The sequence below is a fragment of the Pongo pygmaeus genome, chromosome 8 (assembly GCF_028885625.2).
Source record: "Pongo pygmaeus isolate AG05252 chromosome 8, NHGRI_mPonPyg2-v2.0_pri, whole genome shotgun sequence".
Classification (NCBI taxonomy): Eukaryota; Metazoa; Chordata; class Mammalia; order Primates; family Hominidae; genus Pongo; species Pongo pygmaeus.
The window spans coordinates 115512908-115518907 of record NC_072381.2 but is presented as its reverse complement, the minus strand read 5'-3'; the positions used below and the strand labels follow the sequence as shown (position 1 = coordinate 115518907).

At 43.8% G+C, this 6000-nt stretch overlaps 1 pseudogene; it reads left to right on the top strand.

Moving 5' to 3' along the window:
• The first annotated feature begins 5745 nt into the window (after positions 1-5745).
• LOC129045077 (small nuclear ribonucleoprotein G-like) lies at positions 5746-5964 on the top strand (annotated as a pseudogene).
• Positions 5965-6000: the final 36 nt, after the last annotated feature.

The following is a 6000-nucleotide window of genomic DNA, read 5'->3' as shown; positions in this document are numbered from 1 at the left end:
GGAATGACAAATTTCAAGTGGATAACTGTGAGAGATAAGCCAGCGATTGTTTAATCTGTCTCCTAATATGCATTCTCTTCTAGCAGATCGAGATAGAGAAAAGTGATAATACAAAAAACACCAACATCAATTGAGGGCTTCCTGATACTAGAGTCTGTGCTAAGTTTTTTTTTTTTTTTTAATATTATAATCTTGCTTATTAAAACCCTAAGAGTTTAGCATAATTATTATGTCCATTTCATAGAAAAGCGAAGAGGTAGGAATAAACTCAGGTCTCTATGACTCTAGAGCAATAATGCCTTACTATTGGACAAAGAAAAAAAGTGCTACAACAATTTCAAATGTGGAAATTTCAGGGTATTATTGGTGTAACTGCTTAATGAGATAACATGCAGCATATCATGTGTCATAGCTATTCTATCATCAAATTGAGTGGGAAAGAAAACACAAGCCCAGTATAATGTAATGTTTTATTTAACTGACGCCAGCTGTCCCCAGAGATCCACAGTAAACTAAGATGATGAATAAGACAGCAAGTATTTTTGGGAATCAGGGAAGTGGAAGTATAAACTCTCAAGTTTGATTGCTTAGGTTTGAACCCCAGCTTTGACACTAACAGTGTGATCTTGGGCAATTTCTCTAAGCTTTAGTTTTCTTCTCTGTAAAATGGAGATGATAACAATCTACCTCAGAGGTTTGTTGTATTAAATTAATGCATCAACTTAAAGTACCTGGTGCTCAGTAAATTCTAGCTATTACATTTTACTCAGGGTTAAAATGTGCCAACAACCTCTATCGATGGCAGCAGCCCTCAGTTAAATAAACAATTGGTGAAGATCCAATGGACAATACATGAATTAGAAAACCACACTGCTGATCAGAATAGTGAAAGTGTGCTATCACTATTCATTTTATCAGCATGCTTGTAGTAGGGTTTGCTAAGACCAGCACTCAGTCTTTTATCCTTTTCACATTCCCAAAGTTATCCTTGGCTACCTAACTGAAGCGACACTGTGGTGCTCTGGAAGGCCCTCTGCACCCTAGATTAGCAAATGCCAGTGGGGGTGCCAACTCTTTCTCACCTAGAAGCCACTTTAGCCATGAGAGAGACAAGTTGGGGAAGGCTTCTCTGACATTGCTGCAAGCTCTAATACCTGATTTTCCTACCAGCTGGCGAGAAGGCTGCACTCAGTGAATAACCTGGCATAACAGTTAGAAACAGACTTAAGAGTCTGAATCCACTTACTAAGTGGTGAAATGAGAAAAATTCCTTAGCCTCTCTCTAAACCTGTTTCCCCCTTTGGCGTAGATAACCATATAGTGCAGGATTGAGGATTAAATGAGATAGTGTAATTAAAACATGTAGTACAAAGCCTACATGGTAGGCACTTGATAAACTGTAGCTGTTATTATTATTAGCTTTATAGATCAGACTAATGGCCCCAAGGAGGATTTTCACCCTAAGCCACTTTCTGACTTTCACTATTTAAGATATATGAGAACATCTTTCTGCTATGTACATGTTATTAACATGTCACCAACATGAACAGTGTTGTCCATTGTGAGCAACAGAAAGGCAGAATCTATTTTTGGCCAAGCATGGTGAAGGACAAAAGGATGAACAAGGTATATACAGTCCCTGCTTTCCCAGAGCTTATGATCTTGTAGGGGAGACAGATGCATAATCAATAATGCTTACAAGACAGGCTAAGTATGATCCTGAAGTGCTACTGGAGTTTGGTAAAGGAAGAAGTCATTTTGATGAAAGGAAACATCCTCTATCAGTGTGCCCAGGTGGAGAAGGGTGCCTGGAGAGCTAAGGCAGTCACTGGGAGGATATATGTCTTCTGCCGGGTACGCAGGTTGGGGAAGATGGGGTGGGAAAGAAGGCCGGCTTGCCAGGTGACAGGGCTAGGTATTCTATGGACAACTGTGGGAGCAGAGGACTGGATGACTCATGCAGCTCGCTCCTGAGTCCCCCAGATGATGACGGATTGGAGCTCCTACAGGTACGGTCCTAAGGAAGACATTCTCTCCAGAAGCAGGTTGGAGGAGTGAACTGAGAGGTCATTATTTGGGTGGATGTGGCAAGACAAATCAGAGAGGCCTCTGACTCAGTGGCAAACGGCTATTGCCACAACCAGAGGGTTATAGAGGATGCCATGTGGAATCGAAGGTGTTTTGCCAGCATAAAATCATAGCCTCATTTTTTATAGGAGGAGGAAACACAGACCACTGTCTTCAATTCTCTTCTATTCAATTAGTGTTTTTGAGGTGCATCTTATAGTGACTCCTGGTAAGAGGGTGGCAGGGTCGGGGGCGGGGAAGGGCAGAGACATCACTGGAGCTAAATTTTTCTATAGTGAAACTGCCTCCAGATAGGAAAATTAGTTCACAGGAAATATGGGGCCATGTTCACTGCGAGTGTTTCAGTAGCACTTGGCCTTTGCCTATTCATCTTTGCTAGCCCTCAGGTAGGTTCTGGTGTGAAATATTAATTCATTCCTGCAGCCACTCTTACGTGGCTGTCTTGTTATCACACAGGGTTGCTTCCATTGTGAAAGCCAGGTCAGGGCCCTTCCCTGTCTCTGCAGTGCGCCTCTCCCACAACGACTAGGGCCACTTGACCCGCTTACCTGGCTGTGGTGTCCAGGACTAGTCCTAATGAGGCCAGCGGAACTGAGGTAGCTCTAGCTCTTGGCTCTGGGACTCACTCAGCACCAAGCCAAGCCTGTCCCCAGGCCAGTCGTGACCTTGTCTTGGCTCTGAGCACTGCCTGGCTCCTGGAATTCTGAGCAGTGTTGTGTACCTCAGTTCCGATAACAGGATTCCCACCATCTGTCATTTTCCTTCTATCTGAGTTCCTGTCTTGAGGAACTGCTAACTATACCCAGGCCCCTTAAGCCTGAGGTCCTGCCATGATCTTGCCATTACCCCACAGGAAGTAGAGGAAGCGCTGCTCTTAGAGCTTAGCCTGTGGCTGGCACTCCTACACATGCTACTGGGCTTCTGCCGTCCTGCTTTCTTACTCCAGAATCCTGACTGGGACTCCCACTTCCCTGACGCAGGCCATTTACCAGACTATGCTTTTGGCTGATGGCTGTGTTCTCCAGGCTCCATGTCTCACTGGCTGAGCTGGGCTTCCTACTAGCTCTGCAGCTCAAGCTGTTCCCCCAGTGCCTGACTTTGCTCAATGAGTGGGTAGAATTCCTGAGCTTGCCCCACCCAGCCTGCCCTGTTCCTCTGCAGTTCATTGAGCCATGCTCAGCTTGGCTTTGGCAAGTACATGTGCATATACCCTTGCTCAATATTAACTTAAAGGTCAAAATGGAGACACAGGACCACACCTACATACCAAAAAATTTCATATTTTGAAAATATGTTCTAAAGTAAAACACTATTTAAAAAATAATTTAAAAACAAAACATCTCAATTACCACACAGGATATTTTAAATTAAATAATTTAAAAGGCTTAAGATACCCAAACATCTGGGTGCAGTGAGTCTTACCCCTCCCTGCGATGTGGACCAGTACATAATATTTGGGATACAGTCTTGGTTGTCCTAATAGTCTCAAATGACCTTTATTTCAGTTGGAACAATTGAAGCCAACATTTCCAAAACAGAAACCAGGTAGGAAGAAATGTTGAACTTTATCTCCTTAGTCCAGCAAACACCTTTGGAAGAGATTGCCTGTGCATGCCAACAAGCTGGCTGTATCTACATGTTCTCTCATAAAACTAGGAGCTCATCTACTCTGAAGTCAAAGTCTAGCAAGCCAGTTGCCACTGAATCCAACCTCTACAGCATTACTCAACAGGAAAGGGGTGAGTTATAGCACGCAACAACTACTTCCTCCCTAGCTCCTGCTTAGTGAAAATCTTCAGAAGCTATTGCTTTTGGAAAAAAAAAAAAATAGTTTAGATCTTGACTGTCTATGAAAGAAAATGGTCTTCAAGGAAGGACAGAACACAGCCGGAAAACCACTGAGAAGAGTCTAGCAGCACTATAGCTCCAGGTCCAGGCTGGGGACTGTCACTATATTTGTTTTATAAACCCAGAAAAGATAAGTCAGGAGTACCAGAGGGAAATCCAAAAGAGCCTGCCTTTTTTTTTTTTTTTTTTTCTTCCAGATGGAGTCTCGCTCTGTCGCCAGGCTGGAGTGCAGTGGCGCAGTCTCGGCTCACTGCAACCACTGCCTCCCGGGTTCAAGCGATTCTCCTGCCTCAGCCTCCCGAGTAGCTGGGACTACAGGCGTGCACCACCATGCCCAGCTAATTTTTGTATCTTTAGTAGAGAGGGGATTTCACCATGTTGGCCAGGATGGTCTCAATTCCCTGACCTCGTGATCCGCCCGCCTCGGCCTCCCAATGTGCTGGAATTACTTGGGCCCGGCTGAGTCTGCTTCTTAAGGCCTGCATTTTGCTGGGTGCAGTGGCTCATGCCTGTAATTCCAGCACTTTGGGAGGCCGAGGCAGGTGGATGACCTGCCGGGAGTTCGAGACCAGCCTGGCCAATATGGTGAAAACTTGTCTCTACTAAAAATACATAAAATTAACCGGGCGTGGTGGTGGGCATCTGTAATCCCAGCTACTTGGGAGACTGAGGCGAGAGAATCGCTTGAACCTGGCAAGCGGAGGTTGCAGTGAGCCGAGATCATGCCATTGCACTCCAGCCTGGGCGCGACAGAGTAAGACTCTGTCTCAAAGAAAAAAATAATAATAAAGCCTGCATTTTATAACTGTACTGCTTCCTCATTTCCATCCCTATCTGCTAGGATATGTTATATTGCTTTGGGAAATCCAAGTTTTTCTCAAAAATTTCAAGTCTAAATATCAATCTTAAGGGACATTGTTTGGTCTAAGAAGTCCAATTAACACTCTGCAATGGTCTTTCTATAGGGCTCACATATTTACCAGCTTTTTGAGTGCAAGTCTAATATAAATAGACAATGAGGAAAATCTTGCCTATAAGTCCTTTCATTTGGTGCTGCAAGTTTGTACTACATATTGATTCTGCCATTTCATACACACTTTAAAAAAAATCCTAGAGTTTCTTAGAAATCTAATATTCTTCAATACACATTCAAATTAGATGAATAAAACCAATGCTATTAAAGCACGTTGTTCAGCAAGGAACAAGTATCTTGCCTCATGACAGCAGTCATATAGCACTGGAGAGGTTTTCTTACCATCAGAAGCAAGGTCAGGACTGACTCTGGAGAATGACAAAACCGTTTTTGTAAAACTAAAACCTAGAAACAAAAAGGCAACTTAATAACTTTCACGGGACGGGCACGGTGGCTCACGCGAATTCCCAGCACTTTGGGAGGCTGAGGCGGGTGGATCACCTGAGGTCAGGAGTTCAAGACCAGCCTGGATAACATGGTGAAACCCTATTTCTACTAAAAATACAAAAATTAGCCAGGTGTGGTGGTGGGCACCTGTAATCCCAGCTACTTGGGAGGCTGAGGCAGGAGAATCGCTTGAACCTGGGAGGCAGAGGTTGCAGTGAGCCAAGATCACACCACCACTGCATTCCAGCTTGGGCACAGAGTGAGACTCCATCTCAAAACAAGAACAACAACAACAAAAAAAACCCACTTCACCACAGCTTCAGTATAAAGACTTACCCAACCAGAAATTACATAGGCCTTAAAAATAATTGTGGGCCAGGCCTACTTTGGGAGCGTGAAGGAGGGTGAAAATTGTGTCATGGCAGCTCTGAGTCCATGAAGCCAACACCATGAGCAAGGATCTCCTTCCTGAGTTGAAAAAATGTACAGACAAGAATTATTGTTGGATTTAACTGGTGACAGACATACCCAAGGAATATTGCAGAGATTTGATCCCTTTATGAATCTTTTGATTGATGGATGTGTGGAGATTGCAACTAGTGGATAACAGAATGATATTCCTCATGGTGATATGAGGAAATTATATCATGTTAGAAGCCTTGGGATGAGTATAAATCAAGGCTGTTTTGCAGAGAAATCCACGA